The sequence below is a fragment of the Numida meleagris genome, chromosome 1 (assembly GCF_002078875.1).
Source record: "Numida meleagris isolate 19003 breed g44 Domestic line chromosome 1, NumMel1.0, whole genome shotgun sequence".
NCBI lineage: Eukaryota > Metazoa > Chordata > Aves > Galliformes > Numididae > Numida > Numida meleagris.
The window spans coordinates 181,841,319-181,865,296 of record NC_034409.1 but is presented as its reverse complement, the minus strand read 5'-3'; the positions used below and the strand labels follow the sequence as shown (position 1 = coordinate 181,865,296).

At 36.5% G+C, this 23,978-nt stretch overlaps 1 protein-coding gene across 4 annotated transcripts in view; it reads left to right on the top strand.

Moving 5' to 3' along the window:
• The window catches only part of CNTN5 (contactin 5), a 636,498-nt gene that overhangs the window by 170,756 nt on the left and 441,764 nt on the right, over window positions 1–23,978 (top strand). The window lies entirely within an intron of this gene.

Genomic DNA, 23,978 nt, shown 5'->3' with positions numbered 1-23,978 from the left:
AAGAAAGAAAGAAAGAAAGAAAGAAAGAAAGAAAGAAAGAAAGAAAGAAAGAAAGAAAGAAAGAAAGAAAGAAAGAAAGAAAGAAAGAAAGAAAGAAAGGAAGGAAGAAAATGGAAGAAAGGAAGGAAGGAAGAAAGAATGAAAGAATGAAGGAAAGAAAGAAAGAAAGGAAGGAAGAAAATAAACTCATACTAGAAAAGAAAATCTGTGATTAGTGGCTCATTTTTTTTCAGTAATATAAGTCTTACACGATATTTTTAATGAAATTGAGTGTAATTTTACATATTAATAGATTCAAAAGCAATTAAAGGTATGGTGAAAAATTACATAACATATATATAATGCGTTACAGAATCCACGATTGGAAAAGAGTAAGCAAACTAATCACCAAAATCACTTTCTCATTGATAAAAGCATAAACCAGTTTAGGAAAAGTATTCTGTAAGAGAAGAGACTGACAGAGAACCTCTCTAAAAGTGTTTTTGGAATGGGCTTCCATTACAGCAGAAATTTTATGACAGAATAAAACAGAAAACTATTTGGATTTTACAAATTTAATCATTACTTTTCATCTTTGAACTTTAATGATAAATTTTCTAACTCTTTAATTTCAGTAATGTGTGTACTCTGGTCTTCTAATGTTTTGATGTAAATATCTTTGAATTTATGATGCCAGATATTTTCATGACATCTCCTAAGTAACACAAAGTTTGTACATCCTGCTGGAAAAAAAAAAAAAAGAAAATTTCCATCAGCAGACAATATACCTCCACTCAAAAATAAATACATATGTACATGTTTTTGTAAAATCTCTGATAATCTTGGAGTATGGCTCCTGGACTACTCAAGAAAAATTAGAAATATTGATCAGTTGGATATGCCAAAGTGAGTTCTACCGTGAAAAAAAAAAAATGAGAAAAAATACATTACTATCAAAAGTTTATAAAGAAGAATAACAAAAGTATAAAGAAAAAACAACTGAGTACCATTTTGTTCTCTATTTTTTGCTTCTGATAATCTTTTTCTGTCCCAAGTAATGAGTTCAACAGCTATTTGTGTCCATAATGTTGGGAGTTTACTGGCTAGTTGGATGAAAGTTCTTGAAGTCATTGGCTTTCTTCCTCCAATTTCCTCAACAAATCTCACTTCTGATATTCACAATGAGATTAAGGTCCCATTATCAAAGCCTGTCATCAATTTTTCCTCATTATCTGTAGCACACATAAATATATTTTCTGATTAAGGCTAATTAAAAAAAAAATCTGATTTGTAAACATGAAACCATTTGAAGAGTGCTCCTTGGTTACAAATAATTCAGTAAAACAAGGTTTAGCCTTCACGTTATCTAGACAATAGTATTTTATAACTCCTAATTGTCACTAGTTATTTGTAGAGTTAAGCAGCATGTCTTCCAGAGAACCCTACTCAGACTCTAGCTCTCAGGCAGTTTAAGTCAGAAGATCAATTTCAGTAAGTGCAGAGTCAGATTAAAAACCTGCAGCAACAACAACAAGCCTTTAAGAAAAGAGTGATGAAAACATTCATCTAAATTCAGTAATCAATAATTCTTTACTCTGCCATACAAAAATGTTTTACCATATTTCTCTTCAAGGTGAGTACAAAAGTTTAATTCAAACTCTTGTAAATGAAGGTATGAGATATAGCTCTTGTGTCACATGTGACTATGTCAGAGTGAATCAGGAACTAGGAGTCACAAAAGTCTGGATTTATATACTGTAACTGCCTGTATGAGCGCTAAGGACACAGGACTGAAAGGAGATTCCTACATGAACAACTATAGTCCACTAACACAGCACACTGTACAATCTTTTTACTATCTTAGTTTTGGTTGCCCTATGAACAAATAAGAAATGCTGAAAAAGCTGTTTTTAATCTAGAATATGTGTAGGAGTTCATCAAGTAAACTTGATGCTGACATGACCACATAATCTGTCCCTACAAATATAAACTCATAATAGTACTGAGAAGGAATTCCAAAGAAACGTCAGCTGTCCTTTGAGGATCAGTGTCACTGGAATCTATTTTCCCCTGTAATTCCATTCTATATGAATGTTTATTAAGGCACTAATTCAAGCTGACAACTACTGGTGGAACATTAATAAAATCATTGCACCCAATTGCACCTAGAAAAGACACAGCTCACAGGCTCTTTTATTAGGTTGACTGACAAAGAATCTTTTCAACTAATGAGTTCTTATTTTAACAAAATTTGTGGTTTTCTAGTAACACTGGGATTTCTGCTTTCCTGGTGCGTTACGTAGATACTGACCATGAGATGGAAAGGAACAGGGCATATGCATGAAAACAGATATACACAAACACACACACACATTAACTCTGATCAGATATGCTTCATTTAATAACAAAACCATGCTACAGACTCAGCCCAGGACATGTGATGCTCACAGCCCAAGCTAGCTTATGCATTGCTACAGGGCATCAGAAAAATAGTCTCTGGCCAGCCAAAACATACTTACACTAGTTCTTTCCTTCTGAGTGAATCTAAGTATTTTAAATGAAATTCAGAATATTTTCTTTGATATTTTGGCTCAGATCATTGCAACTGCTCGTTTATTCAATTTTGAAGCATAGATAGCCTGTAACTCATCATAAAATGAAAGCAGAAACAAGGAGCATCAAAGATTTTTGTTGTCGATGGCCATTCATTACAGTACTTTAATTTCACTTTATGAGCCCAAAATTTCTTCCATCGTGTTTGATTATGCACTTTGTAAATCCTAATTTTTCCAAGTTCATAGAACCCCATCTCAAAATCTTCCACTCAGGCAGAGGTGAATATCTGAATGGTTAGAAGAAACAGATTTAATCATTCGTCTTTTGATATTTCTGCTTAAAAAAAAAAAGCATTGCTTTGTAAGTAAATGAGCCAAGTGATTATGGGTAATTAACTGGCTGGATATCTACAAGTAATTGTTCAGTATTCATAAGCATTTTTAGTAAGATTATGATATCATTAAACCGCATTTATAGCGTATTAAATGTCTTAGCCAAACGCATTTTTCAACACTTACTAGAATTGAGCTCTCATGGAGGGAAAGTAGTAAATACCAACAGGCTCTTTAATTTGATAAAAATGGTGTAATGAGAGCCAATAAAGGGAAGCTAAATCCTGAGTAATTCAAGTCAGAAATAAGGTGTAACTTTTTAATAATAGGAAATGGAAGGAAACTTTTTAATAATTGGAAATGATGGATTCTCCATCCATCCAGAAATTGGAATTGATGGATTCTTCATCTCTTGAAGTTCTCAGAGGAATATCTTTCTGAAAATCTTGCTTTATATCAATACAAAATCACAGAATTGTAGAGGTTGGAAGGCACTCCAGGGAACAATCTAGTGCAACCTTGCTGATAATGCAGGTTCTGTACAGTAGATTGCACAGGATAGCACGCAGGAGGGCTTTGAATATCTCCAGAGAAGGAGATTACCCAGCCTCTCTGGGAAGCCTGCTCCAGTGCTCTGTCACTCTGACAGTAAATAAGTTTGTCCTCGTGTTTGTATGGAACTTCCTGTGCTCCACATTTTGCCCATTGTCGCTCGTCCTGTTGCTGCACACCACTGAAAAGAGCTTGGCTTTCACAGCTTTGAAAAGAGCTTTGATTCACAACCTTAAGATATTTATAAACAGTTATGAGATCCCCTCTCAGTCTTCTCTCTTCTCCAGACTGAACAGACCCAGGTCTCTCAAACTTTCTTCATAAGGGTGGTGCTCCAGACCCCAATCATCTTTTTGATCCTCTGGTGGATTCTTTCTAGGAGATCCCTGTCTTTTTTGAACTGGTCAGTCCAGGACTGGTCACAGTACTCCAGATGTGACCTCACCAGTGCAGAGTAGAGGGAAAGAACCCCAACCTGCTGACTATGCCCTTTTTAATGCACCCCAGAAAGCCACTGGCCTTCTTGGCTGCAAAGGTGCACTGCCGGCTCATGGCCAACCTGTTGTCCATCACTACAAAGCTCCTTTTCAGTAGGTCAGCTCCTAACCTATACTGATGCATGTGGTTAATCCTCTCCAAGTGCAGCACTCTACATTTGCCCTTGCTGAACTTCATGAGGTTCCTCTCAACCCAACTCTATAGTTTGTCCAGGTCTTTCTGAATGGCAGCAAAGTTTTCTGTTGTGTCAGCCACTCCTCTCAGCTTTGTATCATCAGCAAACTTGTTGAGAGAGGACTCTATCCCTTCATCTAGGTTACTGATGAAGATATTAGACAAGATCAGACCTGATACTGACCCTTGGGGAATACTGCTAGCTACATTCCTCCAGCTGGAGTATGTGGCACTGACCAAAACCCCTAGAGCTCTGCCAGTCAGCCAGTTCTCAATTCAGCTGACTTTGTTGCATTCACTGCAATAGTAACTGGGTTAAATAATATTATCTGTATTATAGAAGAGGTCAGACTTTATAATTTAATGGTCCTTACTGGTCTGAAGATAAAACTTTCTGAAAACCTCAGAGGTTGTGAACTGCACAATAATATAGTGACAGAATGTTAGTAGATGTAATAAATAACTATCCATTTAATGTATTAATAAAAGGAATTTTCATTTTGTACTGTTATTCTTACATATATTCCTTATCAGTTTTGCTCTGGATAGGGGATATTTAGCTCCCTTATTATATGTTTTTGGTTCCTACATGTTCGATGTAGTTTCAGTTAGCAGGATCATAATGCTGAGGGCTGTTGAAACAGCATGTCTTCATCCATGATTAATGCAAATGTTAATTAAGAATTCAGTTTGGGCTCTAAGACTGTCAAATCCCTTACTACATTCATTTTAAAAGCCTTCTGAAAGTTACATTAAAGATACATTTGGTGTAGTAACATTATTAATTTGTTCACAATTTTCAGAAATATGTCATTGGCTAAAATGAAATAATACCCCTTTCCTTCTAAACACAACTTTTAGTCTTGAAGTTTGAGCGGTTAGCCCTCAGTGGGTACACTGTGTTTTGACAGAATATATTTACTATATTTAGTGGCGAACAATTGGTGGTAGATAGACAGTCGGACTAGATGCTCTTGGAGATCTTTTTCAACCTTGGTGATTATATGATTATATTAATCAGCAAATAAAACTGAAGTGCTTAATCTCATAAATTCACACTATATCATATCTAAAAAAAGAAATAAACAAAAAACCCTGAAAGCCTACTATGCAATTTTTTCTTTTTCTTTTTTTTTTTTTTTTTTGAGGGCAGGATTAAGAATACCCAGATCTTTTCATTCATGAGCTATTGCTACAATTTTTGTTTAAAAAGTATGTTAGTATTCTAGAAAAGTGCATTATCCAGCAGAGAGAACATTAGTATAAAAAAAAAAAAGTCAGTATGTACTGTTTCACTAACATGCTATGATTTCTGGATGTTATTTGGCTAATGACTTGAATAGGGCATAGGAGGACTAAAATGTAAATAGAAAAATGATTGTAACTACAAAATACATTCTCCAGGCTAGTTTCTTGACACCATCTGAGAGAAACAGCAACCATAAACAAGGAATGCAGAGGGTAGAAATAAGTTCTGACAGTTCAGAGATGCATTAGGAATAAAAAGACTAATTTACGCTCTATTTTTCATAGACTCATAGAATTTTGGAGGTTGGAAGGGACCTTTCAGATTATCTAGCTCCAACTTCTCTGCCATGAGCAGAAGACACCTTCTGCTAGATCAGTTTGCCTGAAGACACACTCAGTCTTACCTTGAATACCTTCAGGCTTGGGGCATTCACAGCTCCTCTGCGCAATCTGTTCCAGTGCCTCACCATCCTCAAAGAATTTCATCCAAATGCCTAATCTAAATCTATCTTTTAGTTTAAAGGCATTAACCCTTAGTCCTGTAACTATGTCCTGTAACATTTCCTGAAAAAAAAAACCATAAATCCTTCCTTGTCTTTCCTTTAGGCTCCCTTTAGGTACTGGATGACCACCATAAGGTCTCCACAGAGCTTTCTCTTCTGTAGGCTAAATGACTTCAGTTTTCTCAGCTTGACTTCCTAAGAGTGATGCTCCAACCTTCTCATTATCCATGTGGCCTTCCTCGGGACCTACACTAACAGGTCCATATCTCCCTTATGCTGGGAGGAGGTCCCCAGAGCTAAATGTAGTGTTTCAGATGGGATCTCACAAGAGCAGAGTAAAGGGGAATAATCACGGAAAAGTAGAATATCCCAAGTTGGAAGGGATGAAAAAGCATTATTAAGTCCGACTCCTGGATACACACAGGTCCACCCAAAATTCAAACAATATATATGAGAACAGTATCTAAATGCTCTTTTTAGCCCCAGCAGGACTGGGGCCATGACCACTGCCCTGGGCAGCCTGTTCCATACTCACCACCCTCTAGTGAATAATTTTTTCCAAACCCTCATATCACCCTCCCATGATGTAGCTCCATGCCATTCTCTCAGGCCCTGTTGCTGTCACCAGACAGAAGAGCTCAGCACTGCCCCTCCACTTCCTGTATGAAGTTGCAGGTGGTCACGAGGCTGAATTTGATTTGAGGGCTGGACAGTTAGGTAGATAAAGAATTGATTGGATGATTGTAGCCAGAGGGTTCTTGTCAACAGCTCTAAGTCCAGGTGGAGGACAGCCAGGAGTTGTGTCCCTTAGTGGTCTATCCTGGGACCAGTGCTCTTCAACATCTTTATCAATGAAATAGTGAGATTGAGTGCACCCTCACTAAGCTTGCTGATGGCATCAAGCTGAGTGGTGCAGTTGACACAATAGAATGGAGGAACACCATCTGGAGGGACCTGTACACGCTTGAAAAGTGGGCACATGAGAATCTAAGGAGGTTTAACAAGGCCAAGTGCAAAGTGTTGCAGCTGGGTAGAGGAAATCCCAGATAAGAGTACAAACTGGGAGAAGTACTCATTGAGAGCAGCCCAGCAGAGAAGGATTTGGGGATCCTGATGGACGAAAAGCTGGACGTGAGTCAGCAGTATGATATTGCAGCCTGGAAAGCCAACAGTATCCTGGGCTACATCAAAAGAGAGGTGGCCAGCAGGGAGAGGGAGGTGATTGTCTCCCTCTACTCTGCCTTTATAAGGCCCCATCTGGAGTACGCATCCAGGCCTGGGGCCCCCAGTAAAGCAGCAGTGCAGAGCTGTTGGAGTGAGTCCAGAGGAGGACCACAAAGATAATCAAAGCACCTCTGCTATGAAGAAAGTTTGAGGGAGATGGACTTGTTTGGCTGGAGAAGAGAAGGCTTCTGGGATGCTTCATTACAGTACTTGAAGGGGGCTTACAAACAGGAGGGGGATTTTACATGGTCTGATGATGATAGGACAGGGAGGAATGGCTTTAAACTAAAAGAGGGTAAATTTAGGTTAGATGGAAGTAATTTTTTATTCAGAGGTGAGGTGCAGATACAGGTTATCTAGAGAGTTTGTAGATGTCCCATCTCTGGAGGCTTTCAAGGTCAGGTTGATGGGATCCTGGGCAAACTGATCTAGTAGGTGGCAGCCCTGCTCATGGCAGAAGAGTTGGAACTAAATGATCTTCACGGTCCCCTCCAACCTATGCAATTCTATGATTATGATTCTATGATTACATCAGTAGTAAAGTTACACTATTCATATAACTTACAGGAAGAAAGAATTGCAGAAAATACCTTACTACATTCTTGACTTTGCTAAACTGCCAGGAAGTTTTAACAATTGCAAGATTACCAGTCTGATCAGCAGTTAAATACATTTGTAAGAAGACATATTATTGGTAACATCTTTGACTAGTAGTCTCACCACATATCAATAATGTCTCATCTTCAGGATCTGTCTGCTTTACAGTGAATCCTGTTCTCTTACCACATGATAGAAATTTGATGAATGTGGTTTGTGTGTGCATAGTCTTCAAAGAAGTAAATGTAATGAGAACAAGACAGCTGTAATTAACTGAAGACTGCAGTGAAAGGTTCTAGTTCTAAGGAATAAGTGAATAGTTCCTGTTAAGGCTAATTGTTAAAATAATATGATCAGCAATTCCAACAGAACACATTCCCAAAATGTAGAATGCTTTAGTGAATACATGTTAACTGAGTGTGGTGAACTTATGCTGAGAATGACAGTGCCTTTTATTTGTAAGCTTTTACCATCTGTTCTAATGATTTATTCATACTAAGGAAAAGGCAGGTGAAACTTCAGAATGGAGATAAATAGCAATGGAAATGTGCTGAATTGGGTTGTGATTGTGAAAATGAGTTCAATGTTAACTCTAATGTTCAGGCAATTGTTATCATTCAAATGACATCTTCACATGCCATTATATGGTCTTGAGGTGCAAAATGTTGAAGATATAATGTAAATCTATTTTTAGTTGAATAGTGATTTTCACACTGTCTTCAGACATTCATCCCTTATTATGAATAGTAATATAAAAATATTTTTGTATATTTTGGCTTTTCATCCACAGCAAATTTTAAGGAAAAACTCTGATGAAAGATGTCTTCATCAAAGACTCTTTGGAAGCTGTTAAGCTTTCACAATAGTTTTTATTTGTCTGTATTATTGAGTTATTTTCCTACACGTTACCAGGCTTGGCTGAGCTTTGGTCTCATCCTACATAGCTGTTCCTTTGGGAAACTGAAAGTCTAAAAGTCAAAGGCCTGGAGTTTTTACATGCAGTTCAACCTAATCAACTTCTTGAATTTTATTTGATTACCATCCTATGCTCCAAATTACCAGTAAAAGGAGAGACCATCTTAAATAATATGCTGTACCAATCCTCTATATCTTTATAAAAGAATAATAGTAAAGAATTAATTGTATGCAGTGGAGCATGTAAAGGACCACGAAGTTGGAAAAACAGTGGAAACAACTGTCATTGCATATATGTAACAAAGATTCCAACATAAAAAAAAAAAAAAAGAGACACAGAATCCAGTTGCTGGTAACTATTTAGTAAATGCAACTGTACATTTTGAGAGTCAAAAACTTTAAATAGTACTTTGCTATCTCCAATTATAACATTCAATAACTTATATCTATTTTTGAGGTAAGGAAATCAAAATCAAACAGAAGTCAACATGTTACCTACTCTTTGTCACTTGCAACAAGTTACTATAGGAATCAGTTTTCTTTAGAAGCTCTAGGAATGAAGATACACTTCAAGATAACATTTTTGTAAGTGCATGCTTTTTGCTTAGCATCCATGGGAGCTAAAATGTGCGTCAACACAGATTACAAATGGTGTTCTATTAAACTGTGGTGAACAGGAGGTCCCATGAGCTTTGGGTTCAGAGTTCTTTATATAGGTGACATGAGGTAGAAATCAGATCATTGTCTTCACAAGAAAAATATCTTATATGTTACAGTCAGAATCTTGTTATAAGTGAAAAGGGAATGCTCCTTATATATGGAGATAAGAATTTACTAGTAATCTATTTATTATTTACAAGCCTTTAAAAATATAATTTGTCACAGTATAAGGAAAATGAAGCTGGAGGAAAACATTATCTATAAAAAGAACAGAGGAACACAGAACCAAGAGGCAGGGGTGTTTGTGTTGACTAATTCCTCTTAAACTATTACCATAAAAAAAAATACATTAAATTCCTAATAAAAATAAATCCTGAGGGGCACTTGTGTTTTTTTATGAGTACTCTGATGCCTTTGACACATGGGATTTTTTTTTACAAGCACTTTTCCAACAAATAAATATAATGAAAAGCTTAGCACTTCCCAGAGCCTGTAAAATCTTTCATTATGTACAAAAGGTTCAAAATGATAGTTGAAATTTCCAAGGGAGCAGGAATAAATGACATGGGATTATTTGTTTAAAACTACAAAATTTGAAGAACACCTGACATTTTTGATTTGAGGAGGAGGCACTGCAAGAGACAAAACAGAGTTATCAAAAATAATGGTTATCTTCATACCAAAAAGACCCTTCATGTAGTCTTTCTACTCACATTCCCAAAAGGAAGCATGCAGTTCCAAGGAGATGTAAAATACTACGCTTGATTCAGTTTCAGCAAGACATGTTCTTTCAAACATAAATCTAATTTAGTTTGTTTGAGACTCCTTCCACCCAGCCACCACACCACTGAATTACATGCTTTGGAAGCTATGCAACAGGTCTTAGTACTGTGCCTAGGGTAATTGTGTTTTTGTGATATTCATCTCCCTCTACTGAAATCAATGAAAGACGCTCCTGTTTGTTGGCCAACAACTGTAACATTATTATTAAATTCCCTGCAGTACCTTATTTGAATCAATAAAAGGCCAAGAGGTCTTGACAAGCTATATTTTTTCTAATATTGATTTTGATGACCAAGCCGGTGCCCTGGTGTCCGACCATTGATTCTAAGAGAGGGAACTGTCAAGCTGGAGGCCAATTTTGTGCTATTAAACACATCAGAGTTTGTAATTAAAGAAAATGTCAGTGTCGTATTTTTCATCATAAACTAAAGGAATCTTTCCACTTACATTAAAAATAAAATGAAGTGTACAGATGCACTGAAGATATGTGCACTAAATAGTTTTTTCATTTTATAGACTACAATGAAGCTTTAATCATGATAATTATCATTCCACTGTATATGGAAAATTATATCCTTCTATTTCTCCTAAATTTAAAAATTTAACAAAATATTTTTATGAATTAGTTTTTCAATAGCATGATCTGGGCCCATTTACTATTAATTACAGTGATTGATAAAATACATTCAAAAAAAAAATACACCAATTTCAACTGGTCTTTTCTTTATTGTTCAAAGACGACCAATTGTTGAGCAGCCCCTACTCATTTTTGTGTTAAGTAACATGAATTAGAATTTTCAAATTATATCCAGAGCATTTGACAGAAGCATGCATATCCAACAAATTACCTCAAATCCAAGCATATTTTTCCTGATATGTCTTGGAATGCTACGACACTTGTTCCACATACCTGCTAATATATGTTTAGGGTGTATGTGAAAATATGCGTTACTGACTTCTAAAAAGCTCTTATCTTCATGCAGTTTAAGGTATAAATTGACATAAGTAGCGTAATTTGTAGGAGAAAAATACTGATTTCTTGAAGAATTCTGACCTACTGTCAATTTCCAAATACAGAAACTGCTTTCAAATCATTTAATAACATTATTGTGATTTCCTCTCCTGATTTGTGAGTACGTTTGTTATGAGATTAGGCAACAAATTATGGCTCATGTATTAAATACATACCAGCAAACCCAGTAAAATAGCTGTTGGCTCAACTAACTAGTTGGTCAAAGTAAACGAAAAACTTGAAGAAAAAAAAAAACAACTTGAAATTTGAAATAGGGAAAAGTGACACAGAGATATTTAACCCAGAGTCATATGAAGAAATTATTTTTGAAGAGAAGTCATGTACTCCAATCTCCTGCTCAAATCAGGACTAGCTTTAGCCTCTCAAAGTTGTTCAGCTCACATTCAGGAATTAACAGAAAACATCAGATTTCAGTACAGTAGGTTTTGAAGTCTTAAGAGTCTAAATACCTGCATCGCATGTGAAAATTTGCACTTTCTATAAGCTATCTTTTATGGTAGATGTCAGGCCTTTCTTGATTTGTCCAAGGTTACATAGAGCTTTCTTGACATAACAGGGCATTTAAGATGTCTTACTCAAATAGTTTTGGTTTCTAGAACTTATCATTTGCATTTCAATTTTCACAACTTTTCTTAGCTTAGCTTTCTCAGGAATTATATTGACATTTTTTTTGAATTGAGTAGAATGCTTTTGTTTAAACTATTTCTTTCTTAGGCAAGTCCTATTTTCACAACATTCTATTGTAATAACATAATTCATGTATAGGAATATCCTAAAGATTTTTCTCAGCAGTGCTTTTGCCTTAAAACACATATTCCGGTAGAATTCTAAGTTATTTCTGAAAACATTAAAAGGAATTAAAATTGCTTAGGAATTACTTCATTATCTGATTGCAGAAACTTGTACAGTACAAATAAAGGAATAATGCACTCATTTTATTGGGTAATTAATTCTGTTTTGAAGTCTTGCAAGATGCAGAGAGAGAGGAAGTATTTTAATAGATTGATAGATCTCTATAACAGTAAGCAAGAAATGTGCATGTTTTGCTGTAAATATTTAGTAGTATTCCAGAAATGCATTACCGCTATATTCGAGACTTTAAAATTGCCAGTCTTAATCACTGTTGCTTTCTATTTATATATTTTTTGTTTTGGCAAACTCCTTTGATTTAAAACCTGGCATGCTTAATGCTACCGTAAAAGTTTGGCAAAGCTTGAAGACAACTGAAAAATAAAAAAGTATTACAATTATAAGTATTACTAAAATGTCCCCTAACTGTAAAACTAAGCTTACTTAATGTTCCTATAATTCGCTCATGAGTGATTTTCTACTTGAGTATTATATTTTCCGTGGATTTTAATCTCAAAATTTATATTCCACGGAACTGGCAGCATATATACACCAAGCTTACTCTAATTAAATGCATTTTCTGTTAGGCTTATATAATCTTCTCAGTGGAACTGAAAGGTGATAACGTGACAGAATATAATGCTGTGACAATCTTTAAATATATATTAATTTCCAGAAACTCCCATAAAGATAATCAAATCTGTTTTGGCTAATTGGTAAATAATTTTTTGTATGCTTACCCCTATTTTTTGTGAAGTATTACGAGAATGACAGTTAAAAATCATGAAGCACATATTACAAACCACCCTACAACTCAGTTAATGTCAGAAAGTAGTAATTCAACATTTACCTTGTTTGGTTGTTAGTGAAGGGTCAAAATTTGAGATATTTTAGTTTCTTTTCTTTTGAGTTTCAAAAACTGTTGAAGAAATAGATGCTTGAGAAGTAATAAATTGAGAATAGCGTTGAGATTTCCTGTCATCTCTTTCCACAATGAACCTAACAAATGAGAAGTGTTATGAATTCAGAGAATTTGATGTGGCAATTGACAGAATGAAAGAAGATAATGGATGTGTCAAGACAAAAAAAAAAAATTGCTTTCAAATTAGAACTGGCATGTGTGGCCTGAATCTAGTAGTTTTTAAGTTCTATCCACAGTACTTACCAATGCTAAATGTTGATTATATCTACATTCCAATTATATAAGTACAATAAGTAGAGAAAAAAAAATTCTACACACATCACTAAGATAATAGTAATCTAATACAGATTTATAGGCATAATTTTGAGTAAATCGTACTTTCATCCAACGATTAGTGCTGCCATCAAAAGACAGTCTTTCAACTACTTCAACTCTAGTCTAATGAAAAGATGTTAATTCAGATGGATTTAATAGAAAAGACTAGTAAAATTTTAGATTACTTTTACAGGAATACCAAAATCAATTCATTTTTTAGAATGTATTTCAGATTCTTAACCACTTTAATTAATTTCATAGGTGCATATTGTATTGCTGCTATTTGCTAAAACTCATAAGTAAAATATATTCTGAAGGCTTTAAAAAGATCATCCACAAAAATTCATCTACTTGTTCCACTGCTATTGTTAGCTACCTTTAAACCTGAATGGTACTATGGCTTACGCATGTAATGATCTTGTAATTATGGAATTTAATATTTATTTATTTTTATTGTGGTAATATATGCCATGTGTATTTAATTAGTGATTTTATTAAAAAAAAATAGAAATAGAAATGTCATGGACAGATAGAACAATTTGATTAGAGTAAATGTGTTCTTGAGAACTGGTAATTAATGGTTATTCTTGTATTTATAGAAAGGCTATGCAGAAAATTTCTTATTATATCTTTTCCTCTTTTTTACTAGTAGTAGTTGTCCATTGAGAACTACCTATAGGAAATTTTTAGTTTTACATCTTTGTCAAAAAGTTGTGCTCATCCTGTGTTATGATGAGGGATCAATATTTTAAAATAAAGAAGTTAAAGAAAATGATGCATTGGAACACTGATCTGCTAAAGTGATTTCTGGCAATTTTTTTGTAGGAGTCACATGCATTCAAGTTTTACATGCAGATATTAATATGATGCAAATATTTAGTTATAGAAATGTATTAATTGTTGCAGCTCTGAGTTTTTTAATTCATTTATATGGCTGCTCTTTCTACAGCATTTCCTACACTGCACAACAAACTAATTCCTAGAAAATTCCTAGAAATGTTGGATATTTTTTTCCTTTAATCAGATTTAACATCCAGTCTAACATATTTCACCTTCCTTATCAAAGTCAAAATAGAAATTTGGAAAAAATTCTGTTCATGTTTCCAGGGTAATAGGATGACATTTTGAAAAGCCAGCGAGTGTCATTCAAAAATAAGAAATTGGCTAAAGAGGCAAATCCTTTCAACAAGGGTTCGACTCAAATTTTAAGGAGAAGATGTGTTGCTGCTGCTTTACAATTCTTATTATGAATTTACTGTAGGTTTCATTTCTGTCTGCTAGTGTGACTCGACTTGTACATAAGAGTGTTATAAATATTGATGGTAATTGTTAAACGTGATATAGTATTCCATGTTAGCAGCTCAACTACTCAGGAGATAATCCTCTTCCCTGGGAAATCTTAATCAATCACAAGAGGGCCCCTGTCAAGGGAGAGGAGAGAGGAAGGGGAAAATGGAAGGCACAGGTAAAACACAAAGGGGAAGAGAAAAGCAGGGAAAAGGCATTTTGATTCTAAATGCTAGTGCAGTTTTGATGTACATAAATAGCCTGGCCAACCTCCTTTTCTGAGTGTTTGTTTTACAGCGTAGTTGCAATATAAGCCAACCATATCTGAGGTTGCGTCAAATTAGATGTAGCTATGAAGTTGAGGCAAGTGGTTCTCCCTTTCTACTTTGCTCTCATGAGAAACGAGCTGGAAGACTACTCTGCTCACCTCTGGGCGCCCCAGCAAAAGGACAGTTAGAGTGGGTTCAGAAAAGGGCTATAAGGATGATTAGAGGGATGGAGCACCTCTTCTGCTGAATAAATACTGAAGGAGTTGGAGTTGTTCAGCCAGGAGGAGAGAAGACTCACAGAAGACACAATTGAATTTTTTGATAGTCTTATGTGGAGCCAGGAGTTGGACTTGATTCTGATGAGTTCCATCCAACTCAGGACATTCTATGATTTCAGGGTTCTCTGATTTTGTGATTTTGTGAGTGCACTGATTTGAATATAAATATGAAACACCAACAATTTCTAAGTAGATAATCAGCGAATCACAGAATGGTTGAGTTTGGAAGTGACTTCTAAGTCCATCTGGTCTAACCCCTGTTCAAGCAGGGACACTCATAGCAGGGTACCCAGGGACACTGAGAAGAAATAAAAAAGGGAAAAACATGAAAATCACATAGAAACACTAGTAGGGCCAGCATTTTCATCTGACTTTATAAAGCATTTGCAGACATAGAGGTATTCCCTCCAACTAACTTCAGCTTCAATCACAGGTGAACTTCTAAGGTTAATGGACAGCAGCAAGGGAAGGGGAATGGAGAACAGGAAGATGCTCAGGACACCGTGTATAAGGAGAAAGAAAGATATAAAGAGTTTTCTGGGACAGACAGTTGCCCTATCTGCAGCCTATACAGGATTTATCTTGGTGCAGACACTAATGTATGTTGCAGTAACAATCTTTTTATAATAATGCCTTTGGCATTCATCCTTCAGTAGTTTTAAACCTGGGATCTGGTCCAAACCAGCACATTTTGTCTATCAGAACATCAACACAACTTTAATTAAAATGGTATTTTTAGCAATGAATTTTGCTATACTTAAAGCATTTGAAGCCTGTATCTTCTCCCTGAGCCTTCACTTAATACACAAAGAAATGTACTCTCTTGATCTTCCTTAAATTTTTAGGTGACTGGCCTTAACACTATCTCTGATTTTTATCTCATTTACTCCATCTGTTTAACTTTCACAGAATGGTAGCATCTGTGTGTCAATGCCCAGTGCACTTTACTCTTACCATGACTTGAGGAAGAAGTGCTGTAAATGACATAACAAAGCCACAGTGGACGCCACCAGCCAAACTTTCTTCCCTCTGCAGTTACAGTGCTACTGCTCAGCAACTTCCTCTAGATTAGTGGGCACTTCAGTTTCTTTTTGTCCTTTGTTTGTTAGTTACAAGCACTGTGTATTGTCTGATCTTTACTCCTGCATTACCTGTTCTCTTGTAGTGGCTTACTAATTAGTGATATTTTCCTTGCAGCTATAATAGACCACTCTTCTCTAACTGAAGGAACTCTGCTATCTGAGAAGCAGTATGTTCCCAAAGTAAAGTGCAGTGACAGACTTAATTTATTTTAATGTTTATACAGTGACTCACTGTTTGACTTTGTGCAAATCACTTAGGAGGTCCAAATTTACAAGCACCTGCACAAAGTTTAGGTGAGTTCATTTTTTTACCTGCCACAGAGTTTTGTTCTGAGGTGCTCAGTGCAGAGAACGGCATTCAAAGACAATAAGAGCAACAGGTGCTTGACATACTCAGAAATCAGGATGGCATTAAAGTGTTTCAAAGTCAACATCTTAAAACCCCAGGTGACTTTCAAGCATATACTTTTAATTTTGCTTTGAATAATACTGTTCCTTGATTTCTCTATCTGTAAATAGAAAATAATAGTCCTCACAAGGTCTGTTGATTGCAAATTTTTGCAAAACTTTTCAGGGTTGCTTGTGCTATAGAACAAGACATTGATTCAGACACATTAGTATTATTAAATTACATGTAATGGAAACATTTCAAACAAGAACAGATGGAAATAACCCAGCTGAAACTTAGACTCAGTTTATTAGACTGTGGCTGTTTGCCAGGACTTTTGATAAACCAAATTTAGTCAGTCTTCACTGTACATTGATTCATGCTGTTGGGTACCTTATGAGTTGAAACAAAAAGTTAATTAGTTATAAACCTAAAAAATCTTCCTAAAAAAGTGACATACATCTGTGAAAAATCATCCGTGGTTACAAATGTGAAAGAAAGACTCCTGTTAATTAGACTTGAAAGTAAGTATTTTGCCACAATTAAAAAAAATCCAAGCAAGTAGATGTAAAAGAAATTGTGCTCAGTGGAGCTCATCATGATATGATTACTTACATTGGCAACCAGCAATGACAGTGTGCTGGTTTCCAAAAGGTATTGTTTTACTGACAGTGACAGAAGCAGCACTTTCAGGCATCATCTCTGGTAGCAAGATGCAGCAATGTGGCCTTCTCTGTGAACATGAAGATCCAGTTGGAGTGAAACTTGATAGCAGCGAACAAACTTGCTCACAGTTTCTTTCTATCATCAGTGTAAACTTGTTACTTCATTGGAGCAAATAGTTGCATGATAATACATTTAGGGAAGATTAGACTATGATAAGAAAATGTACAAGAAAAAATTAAAACTAAACTCAGTAGAAAAGTTATGATTTGGAGGAATACAGTTCCAAACTAAAGCACACAGCTTGGTTGTATTTGTCATTCACCTTCCACAGGCTTCTCTGCTGTTGATAGAGAAGCAGGAAGCAGAAGCTAAGCATGAAACCAGCTACAAACATTTGCCCACTGGACAGATTATCTTGTTTTGGACCTGAGTGTGTCATGCATTTGTAAGATCTACCAGACACTGAAACAAGAGGCAAAATTTACACGGTGTGTAGGTATCAAGACATCCTGTAAATGTAGTGATGAATCAGTTGTGATATCTTTAAAGACTTGCATAACTCTATTTGCCTCTATTTGTCTTCTGGAATAAATCACAGAATCAGAGAATCACAGAATTGCAGGGTTTGGAATGGACATCAAGAGATGGAGTCCAACCCCCCTGCTAAAGCACGTACCCTACAGTAGGTCACACAGGCAGGCGTCCAGACCAGTCTTGAATATCTTCATAGAAGGAGACTCCACAACCGCTCTGGGGAACCTGCTCCACTGCTCTGTCACCCTTAACGTAAAGAAGTTCTTCTGCATGTTAGTATGGAACTTCCTATGTTCAAATTTTAGGCCATTGCTCCTTGTACTATCTCTAAACTGACAAGATCCTGGCCTCATTCATTTGACTCCCACCTCCCTTTAGATATTTATAAACATTTATCAGATCTCTCTCAGTCTTTTCCCTAAGCTGAACAGACCCAGACTCAGCCTTTCCTCAAATGGGAGATGCTCCAGGCCCTTAATCATCTTTGTGGCCCTATGTTGGACTCTTTCCAGGAGATCCCTGTCTTTTTCGTACTATGAAGACCAGAACTGGACACAGTGCAACAGATTTGGCCTCACCAGGGCAGAGCAGAGAGGGAGGATCACCTCCCTCGACCTGCTGGCCACGCCCCTTTTAATGAACCCCAGGATACCATTAGCCTTCTTGACCACAAGGGCACATGGCTGATAATGGCCAACCTGTTGTCCACCAGGACACCCAGGTCGTTCTCTGCAGAGCTCCTCTCCAGCAGGTCATCCCCTAGCCTGTACTGGTGCATGAGGTTATTCCTTCCCAGGTGCAAGACTCTACACTTGCTCTTGTTAAACCTCATCAGGTTCCTCTCCACCCAACTCTCCAGTCTGTCCAGGTCTTTGTTGGTAGCATAGCCTTCAGGTTTGTCAGCCAGTCCTCCCAGCTTTCAATCATCAGCAGACTTGCTGGGGGTGGACTTTCATCCAAGTCACTGATGAAGATGTTGAACAAGACTGGTCTTAGAACCTATCCCTGGGGAACACTGCTAGTTACAGGCCTCCAACCATACTCTACACCACTGATGACAACAGTCTGAGCTCTGTTAGTCAGATAGTTCTCAATCCACCTCACCGCCCACTCATCTATCCCACATTTTCAAGTTTCATAACAAGGATGTTGTGGGAGATGGTGTCAAACACCTTGCTGAAGTCAAGGTACACAACATCCACAGCTCTCCCCTCATCTACTCAGCCAGTGATGACATCACAGAAGGCTATCAGGTTGTTCAAGCATGATTTCCCTTTGGTTCCAATCCATGTTGACTATCCCTGATAACCTTCTTCTCTTCCAATTGCTTGCAGATGGCATGTAGAACAAGTTGTTTCATCACCTTTCCAGGGACAGAGGTGAGGCTGACTAGCCTGTAGTTTCCTGGATTCTCCTTCTTGCCCTTTTTGAAGACTGGAGTTACACTGGCTATCCTCCAGTCTTCATGCATCTCTCCAGTTTGCCAGGACCTTTCAAAGATGATAGAGAGTGGTTCAGCGATCACCTCTACCAGTTCAGCGCACATGCATCCCATTGGGGCCCATGGGTTTGTGTGTGTTGATTTTGGCTAGATGGTCTCTGACCAGGTCCAACTCGACCAACGGCAAGTCTTCCTTTACCCAGGCACTCTCTCTTACCTCCAGGGTCTGGGATTCCTGAGGGCTAGTCTTAGCAATAAAGACTGAAGAAAAGAAGGTATTCAGAATCTCTGCCTTCTCAGCATCCCTTGTTACCAAAGCACTCATCTCATTTAGTAGGGTACCCACTTTTCCCTAGACTTCCTTTTACTGTTGACATTCTTAAAAACCTTTTCTTGCTATCCCTTACCTCCATTGTATGGTTTAATTCCAAGAGGGCATTAGCCTTCCTTGTTACATCCATACAGGCCCTGACAACATTCCTATATTCTTCCCAGGTGGACAGGCCCTTTTTCCACATCTCATGGGCCTTCTTCTTTCCTTCAGTTTATCCATGCGTTCCTGCACTGTATAAAAAAATAATTTTTGATATTATTTATCACCAAAGATAATGCATGTGCTTCAATTAAATTCTTAGATTCACAGACTTTTAAAATGTATTCCTGGATATGGACTGATCTGAGGATCATAGTCTGCTGCTCAGAATGAGATATATATTATCCCCTTGCACTTGCTTGACTTGTGCTTGTAGGTAACAAACTCTAATTACTGCAGGATTTGGCTTTGAGTTTCTAAGGGGAATTATTTTCTTCTTATGCATTTAAGTTTGGAATAGTACTCAGCTTTTCTTGAGATCACCAAACTACTGCCCATCACACAAGTATGGAAGTGGTTTCACACTTTCAAGTAGAAATACTCTGCTAAGCTCCATGAAAATACATAATTACATATAATTGATTCCCATATGGATAAACACAAAGCAGAATTTAAAGGATAATGTGAGTTGTGAAAAATCTCATAGAGTAGTTTTAAGTGCTGAAGCTCTATTGCAAAATATCTCATCTTTTAAATCACTGAAATGTGACAGCCTGTGTAATAACCAGCGCAGTTGCTGAAGAGTTTGAGAAGAAATTTGTTGCCTCTAAGATTTCTTGATGTACCTACCCCCCGTGTTTCTTCTCATATTCCCTTTTAATCTTCACCTGCGAAGACTGTGCGGTACCAGCAGTAGATGAAAGAAAAAAAAAAAAAAAAAACAACCAACAACAATGGAAGATGTTAAATGGAAAGCATTGCACTAAGAACTCAAAGGCAGTCCCAAAACATTCTTGGTGGAACTGCTTGGATTTTTTTAGAACAAGCACATTCTTCAAAGCAGCCTAGAATACAAAAAATCCCAGAGGGCATTTAGGAACACAGTTGTCTTTGATTTTAATGGAAAATATATTTGCTGAGGAGGGTGCTATCCGCCTTGTAGTTCACTGAGTAGCCTAGTAGAGCAGCAGGAACCAGAATATGGAGTACTTCTCACCTGTAATACAGACATGGTGAGACCTGCTTTGACTGTCTAATTATCCCTTGAGTTTCCTCTAGCACAATGTGGAGGCATTATATTTCTTAGAGAAGCTTCTTTCTTATACATAGCTGATAATACCCTGACACATTTTCAAATTAGCCAGTATCTGCAGCCTACTTGACTCAATAGGAAAGAAGCTAAATGAAATGGGAGGAACATTTAATTTAACTACTTCCAGAAGCAAAGTTAAATTACTGAATAGGCAGGTGAGAAAATGTTAACTATTTTTCTGAACAGTGCTGCATCAGAAGTAAATTTGTTTAATAAATGCAAAAGGGCAAGTCAGTCACTGGAATGTGCTAAGGAAAAAATGAAGGGCATTGTGCTTATATATGGAATGAAACTGTAAAAAGGAATCACTTTCCTGTGAGAAGACAAAAGTAGGAAAAAGTACTGTACTATTTTTAGTGCAGTAACTGGAACTGTAGCTATATTTCTAGCTAACTACAGCAGGTCTCAGTCAAATGTCTCCCTAAACCTATTACCTCTCCATTTCCCTCTCCTACCTTGTCCTTCCACAATATTTAATAAATTTATCACTGCTTCCCCTTTGTAACATATAAAAATTCACTGATTCTTAAATGGGCATTAATAGGCATGCAATCTGTCTTGTCTGAGGTTCACTGGCAGACTGCACAGCCCTACAGTGAGCTATTCTTCATGGCCTTCCTGCATAACCTTTTTGTGGATACTGATTCTACGCCTCTCTTCTACTCTAATTTCCTGTTCACTCTACAGCACAGCATCTATTAGTCACAGAATGTGGGAAAGTATAAAACTCTGCAGCTGGAGTACTCTAAGGATTGCAAATAGTCAAAGAAAGGTTTGAGACCTTTGAGTGTAATGGGCTGTAAAAGTAAAAGCTGTGATTTATTGTTTCTTCCAGTTACTGAAACCTAATGACCAGCCCACCTTCTGTGGAATTCAGTGATGTGAAGTTGTTTATATGTAATAAGAAGTTTGAATAAATTGTGGTCATTTTCCTTTTCCTTTTAATGCATCATACTTTTCTGTCATTGTTCAACCTGTTTTGCACACTGATTTTTGTGACATTCAAAGCTGAAAATACTATACACAGATTTATTATTTAAAGAGCAAAATAGATGAATTATTCCTGTTTTTCAGCCTAAATCAGTCTAAAAGTGAAAAATATTGATATCTAGGCATATAGCTATGCATAAATACACAATAATAGTGTACATCATACATGTACATGCAGATGTTGGATGAATGCCATTGTAATTTATGTAAGAGAAAGAAACTCAAGAAAACAAAAGATAAGTACAAACTGTACCTAAGAGAAGAGATTTAGCATTATTTCAACAAAGAATTTCTGTCTTGATTTCTACGTTCCATTAAAAAAAAAACAACACAAAAACCAACATACACATTAACACATATATGGATATGCATGTCTGACACCACAAGATGACATGATTCTTTATGATAATATCTTCCTTCCCTAGGTCTTGCTTAAAACATGCAAGCAAAATGATTAATCAGATTAATAAAATATAGGAATTAGTTCCAAAAAGGTACTGTGAGGATGTGGAATTATTTTGTGCAGTTTATTTTTATAGGCAAAATAGAGACATGCCTTATATTTAAATTCTATAGAATCATAGAATCATAGAATTAGCTAGGTTGGAAAAGACCTACAAGATCATCCAGTCCAACCATCCACCTACCACCAATAACCCCACTAAACCATGTCTCTCAACACTATATCTAAACATTTCTTTAACACCTCCAGGGACGGTGGCTCAACCACCTCCCTGGGCAGCCCATTCCAGCACCTGACCACTCTTTCAGAAAAGTAGTATTTGATAATGTCCAACCTAAATCTCCCCTGGCGCAACTTGAAGCCATTCCCCCTCGTCCTGTCACTAGTTACAAGAGAGAAGAGGCCGACCCCCAGCTCACTACAACCTCCCTTCAGGTAGTTATAGAGAGTGATAAGGACCCCCCTGAGCCTCCTCTTCTCCAGAAGAAGAGGAGTTTATTTATAGTTTATTGTTATTTATTATTATTACGTAATTAAAATCCTAACTGTCTTCTTGACGATTTCTTATTAGTTCTTATTAATACTTTAAACAGAAAAAGTAAGAAGATAACTCTATCAGGAGGAATAAGTTGAAATTGCCCTGCACACTCTCTTGATATCTACCCCTTTTATATTGTTAAGTGAACTTTTCCAACATCACCTGAATGCAAAAGTTGGATTCAGTCAGGAGTATGGCTAGTTTTCACCAACCTGGGCCCTCCAAAATGACTCAATTATTTCTTCCTCTGCTTCTAAGGCTCTTAGAGACATTTTTATATGTTCACATACATGCTCACAACATGTTAAATCTTCACTGGTTTTCAAGTGAATGCTTCCTCTGTATTTACTACTTACTGTACACTGACTAAAATCCTACAAAAACTTGACTGTTTTCTACATGATGAACATCACAGAAGTGTGAGCAGCCTGCCTTCCTCCTGCCTTGCAAATCAAAATGGTTATTGGACTGCAGACATGTCTTTGAATCTTTCAAGTAGTATGGGATTCAGCTGTAAGATCACTTAAGTAAATTCTGAACCACTCAATGGTCTACAAAAAGTTAATGAGAAAAGCATCCACTCTTATAATATTATTTGTTTGTTTAATATGCCATACCATATTCAGTCTTTGAACTCAGTGTCTTGCCAGATGGAATATATAGGTACATTTTTCAATTCAGACTTCAAGGCCAAAAGATTGAGGAAATTTTTCATAATTCTCAAGCGCATTATCTATGAAATTGGTAATTAGATCTACCACAATGTCTTTGATAGAAGAACTTTAGACATATGTTACCTAACAATAACATAGACATCTGTGACTAAGAAAGATAATTGAAATGTCTGTCATATTTATTTATTTATTTATTTTGGATTAGGCTTAATTTTATAAAATAGAAATAGTTCACAGCTGCAGACTGATTCCCAGGAAAAAGGCTTATGTAGAGAATAATTGGAACAGGAAAACATTCTTGTGACTCCTTTCATCAGGATAAAGTATTGGAAAAGGTAATGCACAAGAAAAATTGAACAAAAAAACAAAATATTTTTGTATGATGTTGCTGTATTTCCTGTTCAGTTAGTAAAGGCTGCTGCTGCAGGAAAAAAAAACACTGGTTTTCAGCTTTTATGTAAAAGTTAATCAACCCAGGAGCTCACATGCTGTCACAACAGTGGGATGATTTTTTTTCTTTTGTAATTGAAGATCATAACAATTGTTCAATTTCACTCAAACAGTTGTGTTTTCTCTAGTGTTGCCAGTTTTACTTAATGGCAG